The 10,194-nt window shown below is 37.3% G+C and overlaps 1 pseudogene; it reads right to left on the reverse strand.

Moving 5' to 3' along the window:
• The window catches only part of LOC109236065, a 5,503-nt pseudogene continuing 733 nt past the window's right edge, over positions 5,425–10,194 (reverse strand).

The raw sequence follows: 10,194 nt of genomic DNA on the forward strand, positions 1-10,194 counted from the left end.
TGCAGAAAACTTTGAGTATTTTTTAGGGTCTGAATTTTTGATATTTTTCAGAACCTTTTAGGCAGAAGATGATGCTAAAAAAAATCTATGTGTGAGTGAGGGAATGTTTCCTCTTATAGAATGCACAAAAAGGCATCAAAAAAGGAATATTCTGACCTAATTTGAAACTGCAGAATAGTACAATATTTTTTCATAAAGCTGTCTGTCTTTTTTTTCTTATCCATTACCAGCATTTTTGCTAAAATAGGGACAGTTGTCCAAAATACCAGAACCTTCTGATTTTAGCCTTTGTAAAAGTCCATTTTTACCCTTCCAATTACTAACTATTTCAGCTTTGTCCTAAATTTCTTTCATTCAATTAGGTCCCTATAAGTTCCTATTGTTTTGCAAACTAAGGCAAACAACACAAAAACATGACTTAGAAGCAAGGAAGATCAAATGGAAGCAAACCCTGATTCAATTAACCCTTTGATTAGACTTAAATTCGTTTAGAATTGAACTAGAACTAGAAACGACACCAAAAAGAAATATTTGAACCCAACATGAAACCAGAATTAACCAATTAATGAGGCACTTTCTGAAATTTAAAACTATTTAACCAATTGACAGTGTCATCAACAAGAAACTAACATAGTGATTTTAAATGAAATCGACTGAACACAAGCTAAACCAATTTAGCCAAAAACTGACCAACCAGTAATTGAAAAAACATACGCAAATTAGCCCTAAAAATACTGCCTAGTCTCAATGACTAAATACAGAAGGAAACAACAATTCTGAATAAGAAATAAGAACCTAAAACATGCAATTACAAATAGAACAACCACAACGAAGAATCAATCAAAGAAAAAAGAAAAAGAGATGGCCAAGAAAAGAAAAAAAAATAGAAAGCAAGCCAAAAATTACCTATACTAATGTGGGAAATAAATTGGAACCGGAGAATCTGGCTGGAGCTTGCACTGGTTAGGGCAATCTTGATAAAAAATAAATCAAACCCACATGAATCAATTGCTCCTGTTAAGAGCAAGTGACTCATGTAGGTCTGAACCATTTGAACTTCCAGAATCGTTCAGTGTGGACCTCTAGGGTTTCAGATTTTTGATATGAAGTTGCTTGGTTTTGAGGGGCCTTTTGGGCAATCTAGTAGGGTATTAGGGGTGAGGGGAGTGAGGAGATGGCCTGGTGAAATTTTGGGTTAATTTAGAGGAGTTAGGGTTTTTAGGTTCCGATTTAGATCTAAGATTCGAGCAAATGGGTGAAGATTTGGGGGAAATGGTTAGTAGGATGGTGTTTGGGAGGACATTAGGGTTATGGTTTGTGAATTTTTATCGATTTGGAGCACCGGAACCGCCGTGAGGTGATTTCCGGTGGCGGTTGGCGGCGGAGACGGCGAGGGTAAAGTGGGCGACTAGGGTTTTTCATCTGGGAGGGTGAGAGAAGAGAAATGAACTGAGTTTAGGGGTTTGGGGGGCGGGTGACTAGTTTTAGGACAGTTTTATAGTAAAATGAGGGTCAGTTTCGGGCCGTTGGATCACAATGATACAACGGTCGTGATGAAAGAAAGGCAAAACGAGGTCGTTTGGGGGTGGTGCAGGCCTTTACCGGGTATGGCTGGTATGGGTTTGGGTCTGGGTCAAGATTTGGGCTGTTTTTGGGTATGGAAACAGCCCAATTTCAATTAAAGGCCCCTTTTATTACCTCTTTTTATTCCTTTTTCTTTTCTTTTTTCTTCTTTTTTTTAATTACAAATCCTAAATGTAAAATCCTAAATTAGTCTAAAATTGTAGAATTATGTCAGATATCTGATTACAAAAATTATAAAATTACTATGATCCTAAATTAGAAGAGGAAAATCATTAATCTAAAAATAAAAGGTAACAATGTAAAAATGGGACATTTTTTGTAATTTTCATTTTTTATGAAACAAATAATTACTAATTAATCCTAAAAATGTAAAAATAAAACCTAAATGCAATGCATGATATTTTTAGCATTTTCATGATTTTAGTAAAAGTTAAACGTGCACAAAATGCAAAAAATTAATAAAAATCCTACAAAATTCATATAAAATGGCAACAATAGTTGAAAAAAATCTATTTTCTTGGATTTTATAGGAGTAATTTATATAGGGCAAAAATCACATGCTCACAACATGTGAATATACATACTTGGTCACTTGTAAATATACATGCTCACTTGTGAGTTATTTAACACTACATGTAGGTCAATAATCCAAACAACGGTGTTAATCAATTTTTGAAAGATATATCTTGGGGACCTACATCTGCGGTTACAACTATGTCTAAGTATTTTGTGAATGGTTACAAATGTCACACCGAGGAATGCTCCAAGTATAAAAAATGCAATAACAATGGGGTGTGTGTCAAAGGTGGTGAAGGCAACCAGGATGGGGAAAATGATTATTATGGTGTGATCAAAGAGATTCTAGAATTATTATATTCAGGTTGGCCAAATAAGAAGATCATGCTTTTCCGATGCAAGTGATTTGACCCAACACCTAGAAGAGGTACAAATGTACACTCGCAGTATAATATAATTGAGGTTAGTAAAAAGAGGGAGTATGATCGCTATGGTCCTTTTATAATTGCAGAAAAAGTTAGACAAGTGTATTGTGCTCCATATCCATTGCGGAGGGATAAGGCTGATTGGTTGGTTGTAATCAAAACTAAGCCTGTTGGTGGGGTGGAAGTTGAGAATGTGCTAGATGTTGCTTACCAAAATGACACCTCAAGTGTTAACCTAATGGTGGATGATCAGTTAGAAAATGACTTAGAGCATACTTAATGCATATTAGAAGAGGTTGATATGGAGGAAATAACAATCATAGAAAATGGGGATTAAAAATCACCTAATGAAAATGAAATAAGTGAAGAGGAAGAATTTTTGGACGAGGAAGGATACTGCGAAGACGACTAGCATGTTAGTTTTTTCAAGCACTCTGAACTTATATAGATTTATATTCTCAGTCCTAGCATTTTCTTTAATTTATGCAGATAACCGGTAGGGGTCGAGGTAGGTCTAGGAAGGATAAGAGGCATATTGATCATGATGATGGTGCTACACCCTCGCTTCCTTCCACTCCACACTTGCATCCTTCCGTTGCTGATGGCCGATACAATCTTCTAGGTATACATCTTTTCCACCACATCCATTTACTCATCAGACTACCTATCATTCGCCCTCCCAACAGTATTCTTACCATTCTCCGCCACAGGGCTATACCCCGCTTCCTCCACATGATCCTACATATGGTTACATGGGTCCATCGAGTCAGCAGTCACAGGGCCATGTGGTGATACGCCGGTCATCTGATCCATTTGCTTCATCACCAGCTGGATCGCATCCATCTAGAATGCAGCCAGCCGGATTGCAGCAGTGGTCTGGATCGCAGCAGGGGTGTGGATTGCAACCATCTTCATCAGCGACCCCGTCTCCCTCTCCACGAAGTTCGTCTCCTAGACTTCGCCTTCGGGATAGTAGCGCTGAGCCAGATGCCTCCCCTTCTGCGCACGCTTCAGATTCATCGGAGGAAGATGATTTAGAGAAAAACGGTATGATCGTTATCATAGGATGATCCTCAGGCCTGAGGGCAATGGGTAAGATTTATTTATTAATTCTTTGTTTATGCTAAATTATAATAGCTAGTCTTGTTTATTTAATGAAATTGCTATGTTGTAGGTTCATACTTAATCATCGGACTACAAAATAATCACTGAAGCTCTTGGCCGGTTATATGATGCACCCTACGCGACTTGGAGTGAATTTCCACCAGAGCTCGTGCAACAAATTTTTAACCAATTTAAGGTTTTAATACAACTCTTATCTATTTAAGAATTATATTAATAATATTTTTATTTAACATTACATACTTCATTTGAAGACTAAGTGTGCTTGGGAGGACCGGTATAACAGTCCCATTTTTGAGAATTTTGAATTCAAATGCCCTAAAAGACTATCTGATTCCTTCTATTCTGCTCGGAAGAAGACCAAGAAGCCTTCATAGGTTGTACCGCACATATGGGAGGATCTGCTGAGGCAGTGGACCACTGAGAAGTTCGAGAACAAGAGTGAACAGGGAAAGAAGTCCCGAGCATCTGAGAAGGGTGGCTCCTTGCACTATGTGGGCACAAAGAGCATGGGGAATGTGAGGAGACTACCGGTAATTCCTTAAGATATTTAGTTATATTTTTATCGAACATGTAACTAAATTAATATACATACATACATATATATATATATATATATATATATATATATATATATATATATATATATATATATATATTAATTTAGTTAACATATTTTATTATATTTGTAGGAAAAAAAATATGGGAGGAAGATGACTCATGATGAGTTCTTCATGGAGACTAACATCTGGAAGAAAAAGGCATCGACAGATCCAAGTAGATGGGTCGAGGACCGGGCGGAGACAACATATGTAAGTTTCATAACTACTATAACTTGAAATTAAGTTTCTAATATTATATAGTTAATAATTATCTATCTTCTAAATAAAGGGTCGTTACAAGATTAATGTAGAGGAGTACACTCAGAGCTTGCCACCGAATGAGCAAGGCGAGCGACTACCAGTTTCAGATGAAGAAGCGCATAAGATATGGTTGGATGTTGTTGGTGGTCCTAAAAAGAGGATAGTATACGGCCTTCCAGAGAGATCATTTCAGCGCTACAGGGCTGGATTGTAAGGTGTAGGGACTTCCACCCAAGGCGAGGTAATTGATAGGTCGACTCTCTCGTCTATGGAGAAGAATATCACAAAGGTGACAGCAGAGCTTGAACAAACAAAGGCTAGAGAACAAAAGAGAGATAAACAATTTGATACCCTTCAAGTTCATCTAGAAAAGAGGGACCGACAATTTAATCTTCTTCAAGGTCAGCTGGCCAATCTTCTTGCTAGTGGATGTAGATGATGCAATACAAAACACTCCTTGAATGGTGCGTATTCCTAAACAAAGTCTTGAACTTGTGAATATTTAATTGGAATAGTTTTGAATGATGATTCTACTGTTGATCTTATTTTATTATTGAACATTTGTATTGTTGTTGTTGTGGTTGGCATTGTTGTTGTAGTTGTTATTAGCGTTGTTGTTGTGGTTATTATTAGCGTTGTTGTTGTGGTTGTGGTTGTTATTAGCGTTGTTGTTGTGGTTGTTTTTGGTTAATTATTGTTGTTGCTGTGGTTGTTGTTGGTTGATTGTTTTTGTTGTTGGTTAATTGTGGTTGAATGGCAGCAATGTAATGCTGCCATTATAGGATAGTTATTCGTTGTAATTGGCAGGTGGTGTAGCTTAAAAGCAGGCATATTCTACCAGTTTTTTTACGCAGAAAACCGATCGATTTTGGTCAGAATGCTCATATTAAAACCCAAAAATTTATAATTTTTGATCGACATCGGTCGGTAATTTCAATGTGAAATTTGCAGAAATTTGAAATTACCGACCAAAGTCGGTCGGAAATAACTTTTTTCTTAAATTTATTTTTTAATTATTCCAACCGGTTTCGGTCGGTCTGTTAAAATTTACATAGAAATGCAAAATCAATATATATTTATAATTCCGACCGAAGTCGATCGCTATTTTGAAAAATAAATAAAAAATAATTTAAATAATACTGACCGATTTCGGTCGGTATATTTATTTTTCCAAAAAAAGTTGCCAGTTAAAGCGGTCAACCAACGGTTAAATTAACCGACCGACTTCGGTTGGAAAATTGCGACCATCTTCGGTCGCAACACCTTAGCGACCACTATTGTTACGACGAATTAAAAGCGGTCGAAAATCGGTCGGTTTTCCTATATTTCCGGCCGATTTCGGTCGGTTTTGATGGACGATTTTTGGCAGTTTTCTAGTAATGGGTGTTCCAACGACAGTATGAACTCTAGCATAATATGCTAGAATTTTATACATATAGAAGTTTAACATATAGTAGAAGATTACGCCTACATCTTGCAATATCCATGTCTTTTTCTCATTACGACTTATGATGTACTTACCAAATGATTGGTTTAATGCTAAAGAATAACATTAATCTTGTTTTTCTTGGTTGAACCTATAACTTGGCTTATAGTCTGGTAAGCACGTAGTTTTATTGGGGTGATCTAAAACATGCAGAAGTCTTAATTCATTATTGGAATTAATAAATGTCATCAATGAAATGAGGGGGCAAAAGGGAAGAAAATCTTAGGACCAAAAAAGATGTTACAATTGGACTAATCTCTTGATACAGGTTGGCCAATGCTAAAAAACATGCAAGTACTCACGACTAGATTACTGCTGGAGGTCGCATAGCCTTGAGTTTTTTCTGCTTTTGTGGTTTCAACAGGAGGAGCCCTATAATATGCTGCCTAACCCCTTCTGCCTTGACAATAGGGAGAAAACTGATTCGAGATGCTCTCTGTATTGACTCATAGGAAATTGCCAGCATAAAAGTATTCAAACAGAATATGTTAAAAGTTAAGAAATATTGAAGCAAAGGCTAGATTGATGCCTACTGAAATCAACCGGGCACCAATCCACATGTGTTTTGAGTGATGGGAAAGGAAGCAGCAACCGGCCAACACCATAGATTGCGACAACAAAGAAATGACAAACAAGAATCAACGGTCGGGGATTTAAGCCAGATCAAAGCAAAGATATATCAGTCCTATTGAGAGAACTCCTCCAAGGCTCAAATAGTCGAAGCACGCCTGGCGCATCTCATTCCTAGCTTGATCAGGTGAAGCAATGAACACCTTATACAAATTAAAGCACCAGCTAACGTATTGTTGGTGGATGCCACATGCTGTAGATACAAATATTGAAGCAAAAGGAATAAATCATTCATGCAGCTAAAGGTACCAGTTAGAGTCACACCTATTGCTCAAGAAGAATTATGTAGATCAGAATACCATCGATCATGAACAAAGCCTTTTCACATCACCATTGGTAAAGGTACATTCTCTTAATAGGTCATTGTTGGTAAAGGTAAATTTAATGAGCCACTGTTGGCAAATGTCACTTGTAAGCATGTGAGATCATCAGAGTTGTTTTGCAGAAAATCCTAAACCACTTTAGTTTCATGAGTCGGGCGTTTTCACATCATCAGTAGAAGAGAGAATTTATTTTCTTGTGGTTCTTTCCAGACGTTGGTATTTAGAACTTTAGCAGGTGACACCATTAGAGGTGCTTTAGTGTTGTGGTTCCTAAATCATGATGGCCCAACAAATTCCATCAAGGGAAAGTACCAAGCGGTAGTTTCTACTTATAAAGATCGAAATAAGACCAGCAGCAGCAGTTAACATATAACAAAAATATACATAGCGCAAGGTGTAAAAGGACTCAGGATATTTGCAGAGAGTAGGTGCATCGTTCAAATTACGAAGGTTTTGAGAAGATCACGGAGCACAACTATATTAGACAATGCAACGATCATCCCTCCATTAGTTAACGGATGATGCATTTTGAATGCCGCCCATGAGGAGAGCACCAGGATTACTTGGACTAGTGCATCTGGCATGCTTCAGTTTGGCATTGTCCTGGTGTTTCCTTTATCAACTGCGGCACTGAATGCATCGTGTATATATCTCAGGAGGGACCTGGAAAAGCAAGGTAAACATCTCACTGAATGCCATGGAATTGAAGTAACATACACCTACGTGGTACGGCAATCAGAAGAAAGTTTTATCATACTTTACCCTTACGTTTGGGTTGCAACGCATACATTGCAGATTCAAGAAACAACCATCATAAACAATGGTTAATGGTCCCCAAGCTTTCAACTCTTCACCAGTTTGACACTGTCCGATAATCAAAAGCATATGGAGTAGCAATTAATCAGCGAAAGAGCATAACACCAACAAAGATGTTTTACACTGAGAATATACAAGCTAGGTCATTAATAAAAAAGGAGAGGAGATATATACTTGGGTAGAGACGCAGATTTCTCTCGCATTTTGGATGAAGCACCCATTGTGAAAGCTCCTTCCGGAAACATCTGAGTGAAATTTCTCCAGGGGATAAGATAGCAGGGTGTTTTTCCCATCCTTGAAAAGATCATATCCAAAAACTCGCTGAGCACTAATATTCTCCACACAATCTCTAGTTAGCAAGAGAAAATAATGGAGTTGTGTACAAGAAAGATTGATAAATCAATAAATCATCTGCATCTCAATCCCAAGTCTATTGGGTGCTTATACCAATCTTCTCTTTACACTCTGCTCAGAAGAACAAATGGGTGTAAAACTTCTAAATGACGTTCTTTTCTCCATCCAGGGAGAAGTAAAGTCTGACCAGAATGACAAATGAATTTCATTATGTAAGTTAGACAAGTGGCTACTGACCATCCAGTCCTAACTCAAGCTATTTGAGGTTGCCACCTGGTCGTACCAATTTTCCCATAATTTGATCAGGCTCTTCCAAATCTCTGTCAATCACATGTACTCAATGCCCATCCTGAAATCCAAAATATATAAGTATACTATTTCAAAGAGAATGTTTCTTTTCTTCCTTCATCATTCCTTTTTTTTTTTAAATAAGTAAGAATTGCATTAATACCCAAACCTAGCATTAACAATTTTATTAAACTTCCTTTGTAGCCACAAAGATTGCCCTTTTTGATTAATAGCTTATGAAGCAATACTAAGCAAGAATCTTCAAAACCATATCACATTCAGCAAGTACCCTCAGTTTTCAATTGTTAATCACCCCTTTCGTCTTATAACCGTATTTATCCTTCTAACTTTCATGTGTAACCTTGAAATTCATAGTTTAGTGTCTATTGTATCACCATTGTTAAAATAGGCTGTAATCAGTTCAGAGGCGGATCTATAAATAATTATCTCAAACTCGCATTCTATATACATATTTTTTATGGAAGCATCCGACCAGCTTGCTCGCACCTCGATTAATCCATGAGCGCGTGTTACCTCCTAGCAACAAAAAGACTTGGTAATTTTGTCCACCAAAACTTAGGGAAATAGAAAAAATTCACCTTGGTGTTCCCTTCACTAGTAAGCGGACCCCGGTTTTCAAGGTTGTCATTCCAACTCTTGGACCACTAGACCACCCTAGAGATAGAAACGGGAATGCACCTATAAGCTTTAAGGCTTAAATCCGCGTTTAATTATGGGTAAAGTGGTGTTCTTTTGAGACATAATGCTTTCCATCCGGATCATTTCTTTAACAAGTAACTTTTTTATGACGATGGTGTGATAGTAGCCTATATTATGTGATGTAGATGCTATTTATGCTCTAAATTAACCATACCTTATTGATGTTTTAAGTGCTAACTGATAACAAAATGCTCTAACTGAGGTTTTTATGCTTTGCAGGAGCTACTCCGGGTTAGGAGGAGAATATAGAGTATTTTGGCGTCAAAAAATGAAGATACAAGGCCAATCGAGAAGAGCCCGGATGAAAATGAGCAAGAAAAGGCGAAGAAAAACTGGGCAACAGTCCACCGCGACCGCGGTCGGGCCGCGGCTGGAACGCGGTGAAAGAAAAGCGGAAAACAGAATAGTCGTAAATCACCGCGGTCGTGCCGCGGTTGTCCCGCTACCGCGGTCGATCTGGAGAAAGCCAAGAAGTTTAAGGTCTAAAGTGTAAAGTGTGGAAAACTTATCCTAACCCTATATAAACTCAACAAACTCGCCCAAGTCAAGGTTAAGCTTGTTTTTATACTCAATTGGAGGCAAGAACAAGTGTGATAAGATCAAGACACCGTTAGAGTTTTTCATTCTTCTTCTTGTTATCATTATTTTGTGAATTAGAATGATTTTATAGCTTTATTTTGTTTTACTATGAGTAGCTAAATATTTAATCTAGGGTTGATGAAACCAATTGTTAGATGAAGTTTTGACTCAGTTTTGTTATAATCGAGCCGGGTTTATTATATGATTGTTCAACTATATTTTGTATGGTGATTAATTGAATGGGCCCTTGATTAATCGTGTCTAATTGCCTAGTATTACTTGAGAAAGAATACTAGGTTAGATTATTGTTGAACAACATCACTTTTGGGTAACTGAAGAGATTCATTACTTGAATTTAAAAGTGGGGTTAGAGATAACGAAACTTTGGTGGGATAATTCAGAGCTGCATAAATTATTAGCTAGAGTAGTTCGAGAGAATGCTCTAGTAAATAATCGTAGTTGATCGAGAGATAATTGCGGTAACCCAT

This window comes from Nicotiana attenuata, chromosome 12, assembly GCF_001879085.1.
Source record: "Nicotiana attenuata strain UT chromosome 12, NIATTr2, whole genome shotgun sequence".
NCBI classification, from domain to species: domain Eukaryota; kingdom Viridiplantae; phylum Streptophyta; class Magnoliopsida; order Solanales; family Solanaceae; genus Nicotiana; species Nicotiana attenuata.